A 7977-nucleotide genomic window follows, 5' to 3' on the forward strand; every position below is an offset into this window, starting at 1 on the left:
AAAAGCAGGCCAATAAGAGGAAGACCCTCAATGAGATGGATTCACACAAGGGCTGCAACAACGGGCTCAAACATGACAACAACCATCGGGTGCAGGACTGGGCAGTGTGCTCTCTTTTGTAAGTAGGACAGCTAGGAATCATTGTGGACTGGACTTATGGAACCTCACAACAACAATAGCAGCAACAACGATGCACGGTGGTCAAAAGCACCAGGGCGGTCTGCACCAGTTAGAGTAGTCAACCACACAATGCCAAAGGGCAACAATTTTCCCCGGGTAAAGCTCAGAAGGGAGGAAGGGCTAGGAAAGGAGGATGAAGAGACGTGATAAACATAGCGAGGGAGGGGGAAGAGTGTTGTTACATTGTGGGAATTGCAATTAATGTCATGGCATAAAATGCACATGAATTGTTTAATGCAAAACCAGTTTACCTCTGTAAACTGAGGTCAACTAGCCCTAGATCAAGAGTCATTTCCTTGTTTATTATGTTCCCTACTTACGATATTACCCATGGACTACGTAATATGTTTGCTGTATGACACCTATGCATGCCTTTTGAAAGATGTGTAAGCCCCATTATATGTACCCATTGGAAATACATTCACACTCTTGGTCCTGACATAGGGGCCAAGAGTCCCTGTGCCCCGCTGTCTGTCTGCCTTTGTTATTTTCCATAATTGCAAAGACTCTCCTGAGGACATATTTCAGTGGTGGGGACCCCTCACTTTGACTAGTAGTTCAAATCCCCTGCACACCATCTCTATTTCCAACTCAGAAGAGTAAGTCAATGAAACTGCCAAGAAGGAGGGAGAGAAATAAACTAAAGCAGCATCCGCTTTTTAAAATGTCAACTAGAAGACCTCATAGGTGGTTCAAATGCACTGTTATAGCTACTGTAGGTTCAGCGTGTGACAACTAAAGATAACGTACTAGCTCCTAGAGAACCCTGAATATCTGTTGAATACTTGTACCAAACAAATGTCAGATGTCTGACCCACAGATACCCAGAAGAAAGTGGGTGGAGAAGGTACTCAAATCTGCATTTCTTCTGTTAGCCCTGGGAGATGCTGAATCTCATCAGGTCTTTTCAATAGTGGCTACTCAGTTATTTTCATAATCGTACAAGTCGATATGTCTATGAAATCAGAAATGGAAATACCAGTAGTTATAAAGAGAAAAACTAAGAAAAAATTAGCATAACCTGTAAAACAGGGGAGAGAAATGTCCTTTGGTCCCCCAAACTCCTAAGCAAGGCTTTATACAATTACTACCACCCTCGTTCTGTTCCCTGAAGCTGTACCAAAAAGGAGTGTCCAGGTACTGGGTAGAAATGGAAGTGGGGAAAGACCACACATTCAAAAATAAAGCAAATGGAACCATTCCCATGATGACCAGCCAAACTGCACTTTCGAAAGGAAAGCAAGATGATATTTTAAGCAGAAAGATCTTCTCCAGCTTGTTTAATTCACTCACTTTACATACAAAGGAACCGAGGACAAGATTGTCTCAAGTTTATGTGGTAATGGGATGTTGAAGCACAGCATTTCTTCCATTTCTGACTTCTTCTCCAATTTGTTAAATAATTTTGCCACATTCATGGGATTCTTTGTGTATTAAGCTCTCCATCATTTTAGAACACTCTAAAAGTCTCAATTCATCTATTTAACAAATATCTCTGGCACAACCAAATTGTTCCAAGCTACTCCTTCTCGGTGTCGGCGATGCAGTGGAGAAGGGTCAGTGGAGATCAAGGCAACAATACAAAAGTTTATGTTCCAACGGGAAGACAGTTGGAGGCATTTGTTGGTCAAAAATATCAAATGCTCTCCTTGTGTCGAAGTTAATTTTCCCGTATTATTTAAATCATCATCTTACTTCTATACACCGTAATATGAACTTGGGCTTTATAGGAGCTACAGTTGGTCTTCGTTATTCACAGATTCATATTTGTGAATTTGCCTACTTGCGATAATTACTTAGTAACCCCAAACCAACACTCAGGGCACTTTTCAGTCGTTCGCAGACACGCACAGAGTGGCAGGCACTGGAGTTTTTGCCATCTACCCGAAGTTCCCAGCTGGGGAGAAAGAAGGGCTTGCTCTGCCTTCTTGTTTCAGCACTCATACTGCAAACAACTGGCCTTTGCTGGTCTTTGTAGCGCATGCGTTCTGCATTTTTGTGTCTTTGGTTGGTGATTTTACTGTTTAAAATGACCCCCAAACAAAAAGCTGAATTGCTGTTTAGGGCTCATAAGTACCAGAAAGTCTCATTAAGAATATAAAGGTATTAGATAAACTCAGCCATGAATTAGAGTGGTGTTGGTCATGAGCTAAAAGTGATCATATCAGAGTCTCACATACCCACTATTGGCTTTTCATACCATCTTCTATTTGTTTCTATTGGTTGTACAGCCAGGAAGAACTGCTGGGCTATAAAATTTTTTCCCATCTCTTATGCCATCTCCTTCCTGAAATTGCTCTGATCGTTCCAGTTCACATTGACTTCTGCTCCTTTTAGTTCAGCATTTGCCTTAGTTATCCAGTACTGCACCAGCACAAATACTGCACTTGGATGCTTTTTACTCCCTCTCAGCCCTTGACTCATTCCAACTAACAATAACCCCACAGGACACAGGAGACTGTCCCTTGGACTTCCAAGACATTGAATCTTAATAGGAGAAGACAGCCTCATCTTTCTCCCTGGGAGCAGCTAGTAGGTTTGAGCTGCTGATCTTGCAGTTCGAAGCCCAATGTGTAACCCACTATGCCGTTGGGGCTCCCAGAGGTCTTTAGTAAACAGAAATGTAGGCAGCTACAAGTCCAGATTCGGGACGCCACTCTGAGGAAACACTTTCCTTTTCTGTTGGCTCTGGGGAAAGGTCTTTGTCTCCTTTCAGTGTCTGTGGTCCTGGCCTGAAGCGTCCCGCATTTTAGGAAGTTCGCAGTGCAGGGACCCTCTGTCCGAAGGATGCTCTCTGCTCCTTGGCTCTTCTTTCCTGGCAATAGTAGGTTCCTCCTCTCTGCATACTTCTCTCGTTTTTTATCTCTTGTAAGATAAAAGGTAATACAGGCCACACCGCATAGGTACTCTTCTTGCATTCGATCAGAGCTATGACCTGATTAAAGCTGTTGAGTCCCACCCTAATCCCTTTACAACTGATTGACCGACCACATCCAATCACGTAATAGGGATGATTACATAAGTGCCAAATTATGTCATTAAAGAACTGCCAAGCTGAGAACTGTCATTCAAGAACTGGTCCAACTAAGTTGACATATATTTTTCTGGGGATAGAAGGGGCCACAATCCCGTTCAATCCATGACAGCATCTATTGAATTGTTGAGAACTTAGAAAAGTTCTAATTCTTTCATGTGTGCAATTTTTGCATCTTCAGACGGAATGCAAAAAACTTGAGAACCAGCACCAACACAGTCCACCAGGCGAAGACAAGTGATGGCCACACATTAGGTTCTCTGCGTCTGGCTCAATGACTGATGACTGTTTTATTGGCTGTTCTGATGCTACTTAGCTCTAGTGAGGACAGAGATAATAGCCGTCAGCTCATTCTGAGCCAACCATGTCAGGCCTGCTTCCTGGAAGTACTAAAGTTGCCCTTACTAGACTCCCTTAAGCAGCTACATTGACACACATAACTAGGGTTGTGAGAAGGGCCTAAGGATAATCTTTTGTTAAAAAATCATTTTATTGGGGGCTCATACAATTCTTATCACAATCCATACATACATCAATTGTGTAAAGCACATTTGTACATTCATTGCCCTCATCATTCTCCAAACTTTCCTCTCCACTTAAACACTTGGCATCAGCTCCTTATTTTTACCCTCCCTCCCAGCTCCCTACTCCCTCATGAACCCTTGATAATTTACAAATTATTATTTTGTCATATCTTACACTGTCCTATGTGTCCCTTCACCCACTTTTCTGTTGTCCATCTTTCAGGGAGGAGGTTATATGTAGATCCTTGTAATCAGTTCCCCCTTTCCACCCCTCCCTTCCTCCACTCTCCTGGTATCGCCACTCTCGGCACTGGTCCTGAAGGGATCATCCATCCTGGATTCCCTGTGTTTCCAGTTCCTATCTGTACCAGTGTACATCCTCTGGTCTAGCCAGATTTGTAAGGTAGAATTGAGATCATGATAGTTGGGGTGGGGGTGGGGGGAGGAAGCATTAAAGAACTGGAGGAAAGTTGTATGTTTCATTGGTGCTATATTGCACCCTGACTGGCTTGCTTCCTCCCTGTGACCCTTTTGTAAGCGGATGTCTAGTTGCCCACAGATGGGCTTTGGGTCTCCACTCCACACTCACCCTCATTCACAATGATATGATTTTTTGTTCTTTGATGCCTAATAGCTAATCCTATCAACACCTCATGATCACACAGGCTGGTGTGCCTCTTCCATATGGGCTTGCTTTGTTACTTCTCAGCTAGATGGCCAGTTGTTTATCTTCACGCCTTTAAGAACCCAGATGCTATATATTTTTTATAGTTGGGCACCATCAGCTTTCTTCACCACATTTGCTTATGCACCTGCTTTGTCTTCAGCGATTGTGTCAGGAAGGTGAGCATCATGGAATGCCAGGTTAATAGAATAAAGCTCTCTTGCATTGAGGGAATACTTGAATAGAGGCCCAATGTCCATCTGCCACCTTAATACTAAATGGATAAATATGTGTACATAGATCTATTTCCCCATCATCATATATAAATATATTTACATATGTGCATCCCTATATTTAGACCTCTATAAATTCCCTTTACCTCCTGGTCTTTCCTCTATTTCTTAAGGATAATCTTAAGGAGCTCTCACAAGCCTCAATGGACAACCATAAAAAAAAAAGAACAATATAAAGTAGTTATCTTTGTGTAATGGAGAAAATTTGTTAAAATTATAAATAAATAAACTATAAATTTTATGTCAATAAGGAAAACACCCAGATTGCCACATATTTCCATTTAAGAGAAAGAAATCTACTATGTAGATGGCTAACATTCAAATGAACCAAATTTCTTTTGGAAAATCCCAAAGTCCAATCCAGTTAGAGTACTGATAGCTGAAAGATTAATCCTAGCACTACAAAGGAGTTGTAGCCCTTGGGTCTTTCTTCTGCTTTGTAAATTAGCACAAGGAAGTGATTTAAACGCTGTTTAAAACCCATGGCATCTGTGCTGTCTGCCCTCCCCCAGCAAGTCAACCTGGCCTGTCTTCAGAGCCAGCACAATCTTGCCTAGAAAAACACCCCAAACTCACTGACATTGAGTTGATGATGACTCACAGCTACCCTGCAGGACAGGCTAGAACTTCCCCTGTGAGTGTCCGACACTGTGACTCTTTGTGGGGGTAGTTAGCTTCACCTTTCTTCTGTGGAGTGGCTGGTGGTTTCAAACTATGGACCTTGCAGATCACAGCTGAACACATGGCCATTAGATCACCAGGACTCCTTAGCCTAGAAAGGTGAATGTAAATAACTGCAAGTATTTAAGACTGTGTTAGTCTGGGTAGAATAGAGAAACAAAATTTATAGACACTCACATGTGTATAAGAAAGAGCTTTATGTACAAGAGTAATTGAATATTGATAAAACATCCCAGCCCAGTCCAGATAAAGTCCATAAGTCCAATATCAGCCCATATGTCGGATAGATACCAATCTATAAAGTTCTCTTCAGACTCAAGAAACACATGCAATGATGCCGAATGCAGGAAGATCATAGGCCAATGGGTGGGAAGTCTTGTGGATCCAATGGCAGAAGAAGCATTAAGCATTTAAGCATTTAAGTGCTGGCAGGAGTCTCCAAATAGCCCCTCCAGCTCAGGGCACTAGCATAGCTCCATGTGTCTTGTCAGCTGCAATATCTCCCGGAGAGTGAGTCTGTGTCCTGCCTCCAGCCAGCTATTTATCTCCTTAGCGCCTCCAAATGAGATCATCAAGATACGACCTGATTGACCCCTTCGCTCTTAATCCTCTCAAATGGACAACAGATTATGTAACTACCACAAGAGCATTCACACCTCACACAAACACATCATTTATTTTATCTCAGTGTGCTCAAATTCTGATCTGATCTTGGTACCACTTCTGGACAGCTGTATCTGCAATCTATCCTTTGACCTCTTTCTGCCCCTGTTTGGACAAATTCTTACTGGTGCTTGAACCTCAGCTTCCCCTTCCTTTTATTCCTCAACCCTTGCTTGGTCTCATGGGCAACACAGTTCTTGCTCCAAGTGAATGTCACATGTTCTTAGAAGCCATTTAGAAGACACACTACATTTTGGAAGCCATGTGCAAGACTCACATAGTAGTCTGTGAGTCCAGTGATTCTGATACTTGGAAACCATTTACAAATGAGTAAACAGAAATGAGAGACCTTACCAAAGTTTTTAGAGGTCCTGGTAACATGACAGTTGAACACTTAGCTACTAGCTGAGAAGTTGGTAATCCAAATCCATTCAGCAATTCTGCAGGAAAAATATCTGGTGATCTGCTTCCATAAGGATTAAAGCAAAATAACCCAAACTCTTATGAAGCAGTGCTACTCTAGCACACCAATACCACCAACCAAAACCTCAGTTGGTGTGGAATAAGGGGCATGTGGCTGGCAGGCGAAACTAGGCAAAACCCCTTCCACTGCCAGTTACTTGCTTTCTGTGATTTACAATGGAGGAGAGAAGCTCCGGGGAATACACGATGTCTGGTACAGTCAGGGCTCAAACACCTGGATACACGGGATGGCATGGAAGAACGGGGGAAAGAGCAGCCACCTGAATCCGTTTTCAGGGTGAGAAGGCAAGGCACCCGAGAAAGAATGCACCATAAGGAAAAAGAGCCAAATGAATGTGAACCAGAGTCAGAAACAAGGGCTGGGCATAGGAGGAAGGTCATGGTTCGGGCTCAGGCTGGGAGTAGAGAGTGAATTCTCCAACTCACGTGCCCCATGTGTGTGCACCAGAGAGAGAAACACAGGAACAGAAGAAAGAGCTGGGCTTCAGCCATCCTGCTGTCATTTCTCTTAACTGACTACAATTCAGAGGGAAAAGGACTCTCCTCTTTTTGCCAAAGCTTGCCAAGTTTCCAGGCCTGTGTAGTATGAGATGGAGCTATAGTGACAGAGACAGAGGCCATGGGGCCAATCAAGGTCAGCATCTGAGTGACAGCTCAGCTCAGCTCAGAGCCCTGGAGGCCAAAGAACAGAACTGATCTGTGGGCCTGTGTAAGAGAGTCCTTGGAGACTCTCGGGAATATACTGTGATGAAAGGCGAAAGGAGAAGGGGATGGAGGGGAAGTTTTGAAAACTCCTGTGAATTTGGTGGAGATGTGAGTGCCCAATACAGCGGGACATTATTCTTGTTCAGTGTATTGCACTGTGATATTGCGTGTTGCTGGGATGCCAGTGATATTTCCAGTATCAGCAGGGTCACTCATATTGGGCAGCTTTTAGTGGTGCTTCTAGATTAAAACAGAGAGGAAGAAGGACCTGGTTGACTACTTTCAAAAATTAGCCAATGAAACACTTAGGAATACTATCTCACATTGTGCTGAAAATGGCCCCCATGCCCCCCAGGATGGAAGACACTCAAAGCATACAGTGGCGACAATAATGATCTCAGCATCAATGATGATGAAGATGACTTGGGTCCAGGCAATATTTTATTCTGTTGCACAGGGAACCTCTCTGAGTTAGAGTTGATTCAACAGCAACCAACAACAATATGCTTATTCATCTACGGCTACAGCCTGGTGATACTTTAAGCTATCCCAGAGTCCCAAATATTTGAGTTCCTTTGTAAGGGCTTTAGGAGCTTTCTGATCTCCCAGAACCAGTTTTGCTCCCCTGCTCCTGTCCTAATAATCAGAGGTCAGTGACCTGGGTACTTTTAAGAACGTGACCCTCCACTAGTAAAGAGAAATGAGTTCTCACCCATAGAAATTGGGAGCAGCTCATAACATTGACCTTTG

The sequence above is a fragment of the Echinops telfairi genome, unplaced genomic scaffold (assembly GCF_000313985.2).
Source record: "Echinops telfairi isolate 266 unplaced genomic scaffold, ASM31398v2 ScPeMD7_3;HRSCAF=10, whole genome shotgun sequence".
In the NCBI taxonomy this organism is placed as follows: Eukaryota; Metazoa; Chordata; class Mammalia; order Afrosoricida; family Tenrecidae; genus Echinops; species Echinops telfairi.